The sequence below is a fragment of the Tyto alba genome, unplaced genomic scaffold (genome assembly GCF_018691265.1).
Source record: "Tyto alba isolate M040663 unplaced genomic scaffold, T.alba_DEE_v4.0 Super-Scaffold_8, whole genome shotgun sequence".
Taxonomy (NCBI): domain Eukaryota; kingdom Metazoa; phylum Chordata; class Aves; order Strigiformes; family Tytonidae; genus Tyto; species Tyto alba.
Window position 1 is genome coordinate 7,070,042 of NW_024881329.1, and position 14,946 is coordinate 7,084,987.

The window sequence follows — 14,946 nt, forward strand, 5'->3', positions numbered from 1 at the left end:
GTGAGGAGGAGTTGCTGCAGCTGCATGAACACCAAGGTCAGTGGAGGAACGGAGGAAGAAAGGAGGGGGGAGGTGTGCCGGAGAAGAGACCCCCCTGTATCCTGTGGTGAGACGGTAGGGCGGCCCCCCCCGCCACCCATGAAGACCTACGGTGGAGCAGACATTGATTTATGGCCTGTGGCTCCTGCTCGCATGATCAAGGTTCTGTGCCCGAAGAAGGCCGGGGTCTCATGGGAAAAGGCAGCCCCACTGTTGTAATTCAGTGCTGGGAGGATTGCAGCATGCGGGGGAGAGTCCCACGCCGGAGCAGCTCGGGAAGGGCTGCAGCCGTGGGAGGGAATCCAGTCGGAGAAAGTTTGTGGAGGACTGTCTCCTGTGAGAGGGGGACCACGATGGAGCAGGAGGAACAAGTTCCGTACACTCCCCTCACCGAAGATGAAGAAAGTGGCAGCGCTGACTGCACCCCCCATTCCCTGCCCCTGCGCCACTGGGGGAGGAGGTAGAGATATCGGGAGCAGAGCTGAGCCCGGGAAGAAGGGAGGGGTGGGGGGAAGGTGTTCTCAAGATGTGGCAATGCTTCTCACTGTCCTACTCTGTTATGTGTTGTTAGTGTCTGTAATAAATGTATGTTCTTTTTTTCTTCCCCTAACGAGTCTGCCTTTTGCTCGTGATCATAAAGGGGAATTTTTCCCCATCCCAGTCCTATCTTGAACCCCAAGCCTGGCTCTCTGTCCCTTCTCATTGCCAGAGGGGAAGGGAGAGAGAGCTGCTGCATTGTGGTTGGCTGCCAACCAGGCCTAAACGACGACACAAGCAATCAAAGCTACTGCAGCAATTCCATGGTAGCAGCAGTGACCAGTGAACAAAGCTGCAGTGATTTTTATAACTACTGCTGTACAACAGTGGCCATGGGACCTAATTTATAAACCATACTGTATACTCTACAGAATAGTGTGGGGCTGAATACAGGTTGAATGGTTCCTAACTCAGTAGCTTTAAAACTGCTGGCAATAACCTTAGCTTCGTATCTAATTGTCTGTGAGCAAGTGCTTTGATTCATGACAACTTCAACCAAAGCTTCCCTTTTAAACTTCCCTCCTTCAGAATGTGGTCAAGCTAATGAAGAGATAGTTGTTCTTTCTGTTTAGCCATCAAAGGGCAGTGGGAAGATGATCTGATCTATATGAGGAATATTGTTACAGGGTGTGAAAAAAAAAAAAATCTCATCCTCTCTCTCTCAAGAAAAAAAAGGAGGCAGTTGGCTGTATCAGCTTGAAGGATGCATTAAATATAGTAATGCCTAAGTAGGAACCTTGCAGCCATGCTGAAGGAAGAAACAAGCTGCAGAGCAAGATGAAATAACAAATTCCTTATTCTGGGCTGACTAAGAGCGAAAGGATAAATAGTATGTCAACCTTTTCTTTCTATGAAACCTAGAGAAAGAAGTCAAGCAGTCACCTCCCAGTGCATGTTTTTTTGGCACTCAGACGTGCTCTAAGCTTGCTGCAGATAAAAAATACAGCTGTTTGTCAAAGAGGTAATTTACAGAAAGGATGGACAAAATCAGTAAGATCAACATCCAGACCTCTCTTGTCTTCATTTCGAGGGTAAAGGAATAGCTGGCTTTGAACTCCCTCAATTTTGAGGACTGATATGAAGGGTAAGACAGTCTTTTAAAGTATTATTTCTGTAGTTGATAAAAGAAACCAGGAACTTCACTGATCTTAGCCTAGCAGCTCACATATTCCCACTCCCGTAAATCACAGCTTATATTGCTTCAAACTACCCTCTGGAAACATAGGTGAACCACCCAAGGATACGTTCAACTTTCCTGATCCACCCCTCACATGTCTCCAATTCTACAGGATAGCTGCTGAGTGGCTACAAAGGGCAGAAGAAAAAGAGACTGAAAGGAATTCGCCTGCAGTTATGTAGAAGTCATCTATAGTACAGATCCTTCTACTCAGTCACTGTTGGTGTTTATAGAATTGGGATGCATTGATAAAACAGAAGTAAAACTACTGAGCACAAAAGAATACAGTGGCTTGGAAAACAAACAAACAAACCAATAAACATTTGCAATGGCCTTTGAACACAGCATTTGTTACATTCTCTTTCTCCTATCCTGTCACAGCTAAAAAACAATCACAATAACGACTATGTTATCTGTAAACTCAGGAGCATATAAGTATAGGGGAGAACTATTTGTTCACATATGGTAAAGTTAGAGATTAAATTCTTCAAGTTATGTGACACATGACAGAAGCCAAAGGTTTCTTAGATTATTTTGCCCTACATTTTGGAGGGCTGGATATATTGGCTTGTTTTTAAATTGCAGGAATCTATTCCTATTTGTAGGATTTTCTTGATATCTGCATTACAAATTCCAGAAAGTATATGCTTGTTTCTCTTAAATAATGGATAAAGCTTTATATATAAAACTTTAGGATCTGAATTTCATTAAAATGAAGCCACACAGACACAAAAAGGACTTGGCAACAAGATGAGAGGAACTGTCATGTGCTGAATAAGATGCTGGAACCTGAAATCTGAATTAGGGAAACACCATACATTAGTAGTTTTCACATAGCCCTCATTTTTATTTACCCTGGGGGATCACAGTCTGAGGAAAAAAAAAAAAAAAAAATAAACACCTCAACTATTCCTATAAACAAACAGGGGCTCCAGGGTTATGCATAGCAAGGCACTCCAGAAAATGAGATGTGCTCACTGAAAAAAACATGCTCCAATCATCTAGTTTTAAATAAATAATGTCACAGACACTTTATTGCGTGAGGGCATATTCTCAAACACCTGGTGTCTGCCATTTGAAAACAAGAACACTCTTTCAACATGTTTGATTACTTTGTATCATTTAGGTTTTGGTGTGACACCATTGATTTTACTTTCAAGAAGTGTCTGTTAGTGTACCTCTTCATGAGGAAAAAAAAAATCCCATGCAGACCACATTTTTAGAGGACCCTCCTCATCTATTACAATAATGAGAAAGTGCCTCTATTCAGAAAGGGCAGCCTGGATGTCACAGCCAGAGAATCAGTCATTAGCAACTAATCTAACTCTTCATAGTGTCTTTCTTCTTTCAGGAAAAGTATCTCATAATCTTCCTGCTAGGATTCTGGATGTGTTTAAGTCAATACTCTCAAACTTTTACATGATTATGCTAAAGAGTTAATGAAAGGGTGTAGTATTATTAATTATTACTGTAATTTCACATACAACTTCTCTGATCAGATCAAAATTCTCGAACAGGTCATTATACCATGAAGATAGAAACAAACATAACCTTACCGTATGCTTAAAGTATAGTAATTAAAACATCAGAGCAGAGAGTTACATTAGAGAAGATAGCAAGAGTGAATGAGCAATGGAGATAGCACAGGATGTCAGTTTTTTACTGCTACTTTAAATACGAGATTCTGCAAAAGCATTCAGAAACAGATCCTTATGCAAACAATTTTCCTGCAAATATTTTTCATTTCAATAGTGTCAGTTGGTTTAGCCTGAAAAATATCCCAAGCCACTGAAATGCAAGGCTTCTACAGTATTTGAATGACATGTACACTAATTAAATGCACTGTATCAGTAGAATACTTATCTAACAGAATGTATTAAGTATATACAGCAGCTTGTTCAGAAAAATGTTTTTATGTCTAAATTCACATAATTGCCAAAACTGGCTCAGTGCTTCATCCATGTTTTTCTTTCTAAAACTTTTTGTTGCTTTTAATAAAAGCACTATGAGGCACCAAGTGTTAATATAATTGTTTGCTACATTCATTACTTCACAATGGCTGGTCAATTATTTTAATAAATTAATTTAAATAAATTAGGTCCAGAACTGACCTCGTATGTGCCAGATTTTTATTGGCAGAGAATTTTTACAAGCAAGTTATAGAGGTTTATGATAGCCATTTATAATGAAAACATTCACAGCACTTCAGCTATAAAACTTTTAGGGAGCAACTCAATAAGAGTTCATTCAAGTTGTAATAACAACAGAGGAAATTGCTAACCTTATGCAAACAAGAATTTCAAAAAATTAGAAAAGCAGCAGTTTTCATCTGATGAAAATTGATGGAACTTTACTGGCTGCAGCAGACTCAAGCTATTTGATCCTAAGATTCCTCTCCTGACAGTTTGGAAAATCTCCTTGGGTCTCCTAAAAACAGTGATTTATTTCTATGGCTGCAGTGGCAATAAAATAATTTCAGAGTTGCTTTAAGCATAAGAAATTCTAATTTAAGATCAGCTGTTTGCATGGAAGCTTTATGTGCAGTCAGAGGTCTACTATGATCATTTCACATCAGGTAAAATGATCTCAGAGGTTTTTCTCTCCATTAACACCTCCCAGTACTGCTCTTTAGACAAATATAGTTGCTATATTGATTCTGTATTAGAAGAAATAAGGACAATGCTAAGAGGTTGAGAAAACGTAATATTTTTACAAGCTGAATTTTGTTTTTTCTTCTTCTCAATATTATTTGCTGCCTTACCAGATATATAAGCATCCTTACTGGGAATAACAAATGTATACATTTAAAGTTAAGCTAGTGTTTGAATGCTTCACTGAAGGAGGAACAAAACCATATGTTTCGTTACACTTTCAATAGAGACTATTTTTTCAGCAAGCAGTGATAGCTACAACATAGCACTTTGATACAGGCGCAGTTCCAGCCTGCATTCAAAATCATATTTGCAGGTCAGGCTTATTTTCATAAATTGATCTCATATCAGAAAATCATGTCAGAATTCACTGAAATTGAATTTACCTAGTGAGCAGATTCCAGCTACAATAGCCCAGGATCTTCTCTGGTTATTTTAGATGGAAAAACATGTAAGCATTATGTTATGGCAAAGATAAAACCTCAGCTTGCCATAATTTATCTAAGAAGCTGCATAGATCTGGAAAAAAAAAAGCATGTTGTTGAGGAAAGTTCCAAATACTGTTCTGATTCTGTCATCCAGTCACTGCCTGTTTTTAAGTGTCCCTAATCTGTGAGACAGTTTGTTCACTCAGAATAATACTCACAAGAGATGTTATGACAGAAGGAACTTAACAACTAGCAAGTATTAAATATTAGAATTCCCCAATAACACTCAAGGTTCATTTCACATAAGCTGTAAGAACTCACATCCCATATTCCAAACCAACCTAATCCTGTAAAGCCCAAATCTGGGCTAGAAATTTCACATGATCAGGCTTCATTCTGCCACCTGCCAGTCCATAAATAACACAAGAAGAGCCACTGCAGCTCTCCACAGACGGTACAGGGGTTTTCCTGACTCCAGGAGAGGCTCCCAGAATTAAGACTTATTCTCTGTTTCAGAGGGAAGCAGAGATAATGTCATGGGACATCTAGAAGACGTACTAGAAAAGCATGACAACTAGAAAACAGGGGTGTAAACATGTCACTGAAATTAGAACTACCAAGTTTGCTTCCAAAGAACGTAACTTTAGATCAAAGTAAACCAAACATCTAGAAAAAGTTAAAATTCTGTTAAAGATCAAGAGTCTGGAAGAAGAAAATGCTGTTTTGAAGGACGGTGCCTTGCTAGACACTAGAATGAAAGAGTGCCTTACTGGTTTCTCTCGAGTCTGGCTTGCAGCACACTCTCCTTTTCCAACAGCCCTAACAAACAGAGCAAATGTCATCTGCTTGGAAATCTATTTTAGAATAATTCAGATTGTAAATAAAATATTAAAACAGAAATATTTTTACAGTAATTCAGCTCTACAGCTGACAAAGAACAGAAGAAATAAAAAATTGTGAATGTGTTTCTATTTATATTAGGATTGGAAGCTTTTTCAGCCACCTCTCACTGTAGAGCTGTGTCCATCTTCGCTGGGCATCAGGTAGAGCCCTGGTCACATTCTTCTCACCCTCAGGAAAGCGTTGCAGCAAGACTGAGCCAACACTGTAAGTGATGATAGCAACTGCTAGGGAAAAGCCAGTGCAAGCTCTGTACTATATCACTCCTACTATTTTTTACCAGAGATAAATTCAGTGTATTTTTGAATTTTACTTTGACTAATGTCTGATGAAGAAAGTAAGCAGTACAAAACAAGACTCAGTATAAACAAATTATGCCAAATTCAATACCAACAAGAATTCTGGGGTAAAAAGAAAAGATTAATTGGTGCAAATCTTTTTTTTTTTTTTTTTTTTTTTTAAATAACCCACACATTTTGTTCTTGCTTGTCACTAGATTAGTAGCCTACAAACAAAAATTTCAGGCCAATATCTCTTACACATTTTCTTTTGTTCTCTGCATTACTTAGAAGAAGAGATGTTCTGGTAAAGATCATTCAAATCTTTGTCTTGGACTGAGTCTCTAGTGTGCTAAGACTCACTGTTTCTCTCACTTTTCGTGAACAAAGAGCATGCTACATGTTTAGTTTCACACAAATTGTTTGAAATATGCCTTGAAATTTGGGCACATTAATCATATGACAAACAGAAGTCTTATCATTCCCCAGTGAAGTTAGGAGCCATCAATAAAAATCCTCCCACAGGACCTGTTTGAGCTAAGAACTGTTCCACATCCCATATTGTGCCAGATTTCGCTATAGGTCCTTGCAGTTATGAGTACTCAGACTGCCTAGACACCTAGATGTCCTGTTCACAGTGTCTGCTCTAAAGTTCTGTTTAATAACCTAAACAACAGTTGTTACATTGAACAACTGGGCTTTTGTTTTCAAAATATTTATAGAATTGTCAGTTCTTGAAGAGACTTTGTATATGTGTCTGTGTGCGTGTACATACATACAGTAGTTAACATCATAGGGTTTTGGTCTGTGACTATGCTTTTTTCTGATACCAAATAGCATTTATTTCCATATTGTTCCACATCAAAATAATTTCCATATTGCCAGTAGGAAAGATAGCAGCAACACTTCTGGAGTACTCTAGTGAAATGCTTCTTCCCAACATCTATCTGTTCTTTCTGAAAGTCTGTGGACAAAAGTTTGTCACAACAGTGTGAAATTTTGTTAAATGTGAGATCTATTAAATATCAGTACATTTACTAGATGTGTCTTCACAGTCCCAGAACAGGTAGCTCACCATTCATATGTACATGATAATGCCCTTGAATATATACATATTTTAAATGAGTTTCCACCTTGCTTTTCTTTCCTTGCACTGTTATGTCACTCTTGAAAGTTACAATGACTGGTTGAAAATTTTAGAGAGTACAACTTTTACATTTAACATTCAGACCCTAAATGTGTGTTTATAACGGCACTCATACTTCAGCAATATAGAGGAGGGTTTCTGAGTCTTATTCTAAAACACTTTTTAAATTGCTTTGTAAAGCATCTTTTATCATGCATCCAGGGAATTTTAGAAACAACACATTTGCTTCTAATTAACCACTGATTTCCACTCAGATGTTCTCAGATCCAAAAATCCATTCACTGTGAACTCTGAAGATTCATTAGTCATGTCACTGAGCAAAGGTAGCTTTATAGCAAAGTAGATCCAAACTACTTCCTAGATGGTCCTTGCCACGGCAGAAAGGTAAGGCTTCCCACTCCTTATGCACAAAGCCTGCAGGTTGCCTCTGTCATCTCCACTGCTAGCCATTATGGACTAGTTGCCCAGCTGCAACAGAGATATTGGCTGGGCTTTTATTGACACCTATGGCTTCAATCCTTTGTTGCCTTACTGAAGAGCACCATTAACCAGAGGTAAAATAGAGAAATCATTACAAACCAAGATGAACAGCCAAGGTAAATGCAAGGCAGTACCTACTCCAAAGTATGAAGGATTTTAAAGGAAAATGCAGTTGTGTTTCTGTTCACAACAGCTGTCCAAGAACTAGTCTGCTTAACAAACAAAACAAAACAAAACAAAACAAACAAACAAAAAAACCCACAAAATCCCAGGAAAAAATTCTACTCAGTCACCTTTTAATCACCTTGAAGAACTGATCTTTCTTAATTCAACTGTAAATCTTAATCTGTGTTACTGAAAAGGTCTTTGATAGTTATATCCTTTCCTATTTCTCTGATACTTTCTCTTTCCTGCAACTCTGAAATACCATTTACTGGTATAGGCTTATTCTGACTCGCTTCTATTTAGGATTAGAAGTCAGCACTCATAGCTTTCTTTAAAAACTAAGAGGGGAAAAAGGAAAAAATTTTTCCATTACCACTTTCAGCAATTGCTGTACTCTGGGTCTTTTTTTTTTTTTTTTTTCCTGCAAGAAAAATCAATTGTAATTACATGAGTATGTCTCAATTACTTGTCCTTTTTGGGGATGAAAGTCTTCATCTGATTAATTGGACTTATCTATCCTAATGCCTTCTCCAATTCCCTAGGTCCTAAGTGCCTTACCTTCATCATACATTTTGTGGCAAGTCCTTCATTTTGACTAGTTTATACAAGATAGAAACCCTTCTAGCAGGGAAGTGATAAAACTGTGCCAAAAATTAAATGCTAGTGTGTTATTTCCTATTTAAGGGAGCTTGAATGGAAGATGAACCAAAGGGGGAAAGCACACAATTTTTACTCAGAGTAACATCAATATCACTCGCAATACATCTTTAGTGGCAAAGCCAGTACACAGTAAAGGTGCAGGGTGTATTTTGTAACCTAATCTGCCACAGCAGCACAGAAGTGCCATGGGCTGGGGAATTCAAACACTGCTGGTTCCCCAGGGCACAATTCCTTACAAATCCTCTTTTGAGTAAGGGGAAAAGCAATTTGTTACAGCCTCTAAAAACATACAGTAAATTCCTCTAACGGGAGCAGGAAGTCAGGAGACATACAGCTTCAGCCATGAGTATATCCTAGGTGAGATCCTGTGACTTGTAAGGCACTAATTCTCCCAGGACACAGGATGAGATAGGAGCAACGTTCTGTGAGTAACAAAAAGGTATCATGCCTTTTAATAATTTTGCTCAGAACAAATCAAGTATCTAGCTCAAAAATAGATCATAAACCTATTCTAACAATTCTGATTTGCCTTCTCTTTCGCTATCATTCCTTCCTCAACCTAGACATTAGTACAACATCATGTTTGGATGAGCCATGAAGTTCACGTCACACATTTAAGGCAGCTTGTTACTCCTGAGTGATTTAATTTTGCTCTCACACCCTGTGCTATAAAATGAAGATAAAAATCTACTTACCTACCACCACATAATGCTTGGATAAATGTCATTATAATGATGCTATCTATTATCATTAAAATAAGCAGTCTCTTCTACAGAAATTATTAGAGTATATCTTACACTGAATAGTAACCTAATCAACAGAAAGTCCTGGTGAATTAATAGGATCACTTGAAAAATATAATACTGCAAACTGTGACAGAACATGCACTCAATAAGCAGCCTCTTCTACCTAATGACTTTTGCACCTATGAAAACAATTCCAAAGTGTGTAAATAAACTGCTTCTATTTCTCATTCACCGTTTCTTAAACTCTTTATTGACTGCAAAACAAGTTACTTGAACACACTTTCCTGCATCCAGCCTCTCCTTACAGATCTAAAATATTCCAGCACAGCCAAAATGCCAAAGCATCCAGTGCTTACAATGAAATGTTAAAAAAAAATAAAAACAACAAAAAACCCCAAACAAACAAAAAAAAACACAAAAAAAATAAAACAAAAAACAAACCACAAAACAAAAGCAAAAAGCAGGGCAGAGGGTGCTAAACCAGCTAAAGGTGAAAATTTTCTATGAACTCAGATCATCATCCTCATTAATCACATTTTTCTGATAATATCAATCACTGAGTAGGCATGCAACCTGGAACTGAAATCTGAGCTCAATAGCACTATGTACACAGGAACATTAGTCTAATTCATTCGATTCTCTTTGGCTCTACAAGTCAGTTACTCCCAAATCCCTGTTCACTACAACTATTTGCAATACATGATTCCCAAGAAAGCAATAAATAGATGATATATATAGCCTCCTTCCCCATGGAGAAGCATGTTGGCCAGTCTCATAGTAAATAATATATTCTTTAAAGAAATCTGGTATTCCATGCACATTGTAATATATCAAGGACTCCAAGTTTGATCTGCTTACAGTTTACTGTTAATGTTCATTTATTTTAGTGGTGTGACTATTAGTATTGAATTTAAAGCTTTAAAATATGCTCCCTATATATTTCCTTCCCACCTACGTGACATACATCTGGCATTCCTATTCTCACTCCCTTCTCACGCACCTTACAGCCTATTCAGACTATTGCATCTAAGCCCAGAGTGTGACTGAATCAGGATCCATGCTTTCCTTCTGGTCCCCCTTCACTTTCTCTCCAGCCTTTTGAGACTGGTACTGTCATTATTTAAGCAGTGCTTTCAGGACAGTAGTAGTAGAGGGCATTTTTCCTCTACTCCCCAGGATGCTCTTGCATTAGATGCTGCTTAAGGTTTTTGACCTAATGCAGCGAAAGCAGAGGGTCTACCCTCTAGGAAAAAGGCCCTCGCACTACCCAGTGTTTTCTGTGAATAGATGAATGTTCAGGCAGCCTAAGGTTTTCAAATTAAAAGCCCAGCTGACAGGTTGATTTGAGAGAAAGCTTAATTTGTGCATAGCTTTGGTCCTCATAGAATTACCTTCCCAAACCAGCGCCTGCAGTCCTAAACTCGGCGTACATTTGGACAAGCCTTACCCAGCAGCAACGGAAATTTTGCTGTAATTCCAGCCTCCACTGGGTGCCACTATTGCATAATGCAACGTGTGGATTATGCTGCAACAAATTGGCAAAAACGACTTCCAACTTGCACTTCGCTCTTGTGAAGTTTTCAAACCATATTCAGAGAGAGTTATCACTCATTTTTTTATGTCCTTAAAATGCCATGTAATAATCTTTTTAGAGACAGAAATACAAAGAGGATTTAATTGCTCCTAGATCACTACAGCTAAAAGGCTCAAAGGCAGAAGTGTTCAGATTCTGTCCAGATTTTGCACTTGAATAAGCCTTTTAGCCCCAGGAGTGGATCTGTTCCTCCATGCTGACTCACAGTAGCGGATCTCAGTATTCATTGATGGACTACGATGGCCACTGCTTATGTTGAGTTACATCTGTAAGAACTCTGCCCGTTCCATGTGTTTCTCTCTCAGACAGCTTGATTTCTGTGCAGATTTCTTCATGATGGCATTCCCACCCGTTTCTATTTTGGGCCTAATCCAAAGCCTACTGATGCAACTGAACATTTCTTTCTAACTTCTGTTGTGTCTCCGTAATGCCATGCTTGCCAGTCTCCACAAGAGTCCTAATGTCTTCTTGCCTGTCTTTGTTTAAAAGTGAACTTATCTGGATCTCAAAAATTGGATATTACTGACTTGGATACTTCAGAAAATTGCATTTGGAAGGGAGGCTAAATTTTGCTCTTACATTCCTTGAAGCCTTGTTGACACTCAAAGGGGAATCCAAAACATTTTTCCGGGAAGAAATTGACCTTTTCTATTAAATGTGCCATCAAATTTTATAATTTCATTACTGCAACTAAACAGGACATTTAGAAAACCAAAACATTTTTAATAGTTTCTTGTGTTTTAAGGGACAATAGTGGATAACTGACCCTGCACAAGAATTACCAAATCACACAGGGAGTTTCACCAAGGAACAAGGTTTATCAGAAACAAGCCTCTTGCAGTGGGTTACTATAAAGCATGTATGAAAAAAGACAAATAATTAAGCTTTGATAATTTTGTTAATATCTTAAAAGTGTAAAATTACTTTCTTGTGATTTAAATTAATGGTTTATTTCAAATAAAAATTCCTATACTAGGTAATGTGAAATTAAGGTCATCTGGCAGTTACATACAAAATATAAAGGGGGAGCAAGTACAGGCCCAGTACGGCAGGATTCTCAGTATTAGGAGATTGTGTCAAAGGCCTTACAGAAGTCCAGATAGATGACATCAGTAGCTCTTCCCTTATCCACTAATGCAGTCACTCCATCATAGAAGGCCACTAGGTTGGTCAGGAAAGACTTGCCCTTGATGAAGCCAAGTTACTGGGGAACCTTTCCCACACCTTTGTGAGAACAAAGTGACAAAGATGAGCTCTTATAAAAACTGGAAAGATTTCTACTGTCTTAATTCCACCTGCTAGTCCCATAGGGATTCCTTCTACAAGACCTCATATCAGCTGATGATTCTTGTCAAATCAAACTTTTACTTTAAGTCTAAAAGCTAGTGGAGTGTTCACTTTCCAAAACCAGCTATGCACAACAAGACCTAAGAAGCAATCTTCAGGACTCCAGATTACTTCCAATTAAAGAATAACACTAAACGCCCAGCTCAAGTTTATATCAGCCCTGATTAATCTGTGGACTTTACCTACCAAAACACAAGCTGGAGGGATAAATCTGCCATTCTATGACATGCAGTGAAGTATCTCTGAAAATTGAGAATCATTTTGTATATCAGTATGACCTGATCCATACATAAGCTTGCTCATCCATTCCCAAACTGAAATCCCTCTGAAAAGGAAAAGCTCTAGACAGTACTGGCAAAGGAAGAAACAGTCAGTGAAAGATCTATTGTCTGGGAACTTAACTATAAGCAAGAGAAGTAAGATACAGTAAATATGAGCAAAACTTTTAGATATTTGTTTTGCCAAAACCAGGATTATTAACTTAAACAGATGAGATTGTTTTTCTAACAGCTCTTTAAATGGTTTCAAAAGTGCTTTATGAACCATGAAAGTTTTGGTATAAATCAGAGTGCCAGATCTAAAGTGGATTACTGCAAACAAGCCTAAGCAAAAAAAAAAAACATTATACTAACACACAAACACACCTCTACTTCACCTGCCATTATTTATTATTTAACCTTCACTATTTTTTAACAAATACAGAGAGACTCATACATATCATGGGTGAGCTTCAGCTATACTGCATGGTGGCTTTTAGCTCACTGGAAACATGAGGTAAGAGAAAACTTATACAATTAACTTCCTTTGTTTTTGTTAGGAGCACATGAAGGATACTTTACTAGAGTAATTCAGTATTTTCAGCCCTGACTTCAAATGTGTATCACAAGGCAAGGATACTGAGTTTCAGCTAATTAGGCAATTAGCTTACACTGGGTTTGATTTCTTCTCTTTCTTTTTTACAACTAGCTCCAGGAAAAAAACTCAGCTCCAGTAAGAGCTAGCATTTGGCTCATGCAACAGAATCAGAGTATACCAGTACCAAAAGGAAAAACCTGAGATAGTTTTGTGTTTATATAATGCTCTTTGGGTAGGACAGTTAAACTGCTAAGCACTCATTTAAACCAAGCAAATCTACTGGTAGAAAGTTTAATAGCATCCAGTACTAAACCTGGGTGAAGCTGTTATCATAAAAAAAGTTTCCAATACGTACTTTTTCCCTGTTTCTTAAGTGTTTTATGGCTTTGTTGCAGTGATGGATAATAGAGAGGAAGAAAGAGAGAAAGGTTTTGAACTATGTATTTTAGCCATAATTTTGGCAAATATTGGGTGAAAACAAACAAAACACACAAGTAACTGTACACATATAAAATGAGATTCTTTAAAACACGAATTTGTGAATTTCCCTCTCAGTAATGACATCTGGGGCTTATGCATTTTGAGAGTGTTGCTGAGACCTGGTTTGCAAAGTTTCCTTAGTACTCACAGATAGAAAAGATTCCCAGCTTACACCTGCACTGAAGCCCCTGTCACAGCAGGACTCTTACAGCCTCACTGCCTAAGCAAGTGTGAACACTGGTTAGTGCTGCAATGCAGGAGGCTTGTTAACCCCATGTTGAACCCAAGGAAGGATAGTCACACTCATGGGAGTACAAGAATTACAAAAGTGGTTTTGGAAAAGAGCCAAGGTCTGAGCTGAGCATAAGCTGAGGTTATGTATTTTGCTAGTTTGAACTGCTACTAAAAAACAAGCCCAAGGAAGTGGCCAAGCTGAGAAGCTAACTAAGAATATGGATGCTCTTGTGAGGACAAACAATTTTCTGCAGCCCTCTGAGGTCCTGACTCTCAACCCCAATACATGACCAATATTCATTACCAGATCAAAGTAAACCAGTCACTTTGTCTAGAAGTCTCCATCAAGTTGTCCTCAGGTGTGACTGAGTTTAACTCATCCATAAATGAGCTGATAACTCCAGCAGAAGGAACATACAGAGCTATCTGTTTCCAACTGGCGTGCCCCAAGGAAAGAAATATACATCACCTGAAACCAGGAGAAATCATTTTTTATTTTTGAGGGGTTTGGTCATTCAGTACATATGTAGAGTGTAGTTTTATATTAGCAAGAAAGTCCATAGCTGCAGTTAGATGGACAAAGAAAGGATCGTTGTCTTTTGCTTTTTAGTGATGTGCATCTGTGAGAGTTCAGTCCTTCAAAATTAAATGTATGTATTTAAAAATTTCAAAAGTCAATGTTATGCAAGTAAGAATAGATACACAAGAAACCATATAGAACACTAGAAAACTCCAAGAATCATAGTTAATTCAGGCAGGAAAATAAACGTGGCAGAAGACTCAGAAGGGAAAATGATGCTAGTACCAAATTTTCAGGCTCCAAAGGTGTTTAATCCCTGTTGTGTAACTAAATCTATGCAGGTATTGCGTAACTAAATCTATGCAGGCACTTCTTCAGCAGAGGTCTCTGAAAAGTGGGGTTTTAAGCAAGCTCAAAGTTCAGCCAAACAAGAAATGGAGGCTCTGAGCAGTAAACTCTGGACTTTTCTAATGAGTCACAAAAATCTTCAACAATACTGAGTCATGAAGTCTGCAGCAGGATGGATCAGTCAGACAAGCGTAACTCATTTCCATAGAGATTCTGTGAAGGGGGAGCTACTCAATGTGTCTGTTTCATTTACTAAGTATTTTCACCCCCATCTCTCCTCCCACTTTATTGTGGCTACAGCTATTTAATGCATACAACATAAGCACATTCAGTACTTGTGTTTACATATGGGTAAAATGC

The 14,946-nt window shown here is 38.2% G+C and overlaps 1 protein-coding gene across 11 annotated transcripts in view; it reads right to left on the reverse strand.

Annotated features, from left to right (window-relative positions):
- The window catches only part of INSC (INSC spindle orientation adaptor protein), a 136,243-nt gene that overhangs the window by 28,444 nt on the left and 92,853 nt on the right, over window positions 1–14,946 (reverse strand). The gene's annotated exons all lie outside the window — the stretch shown is intronic.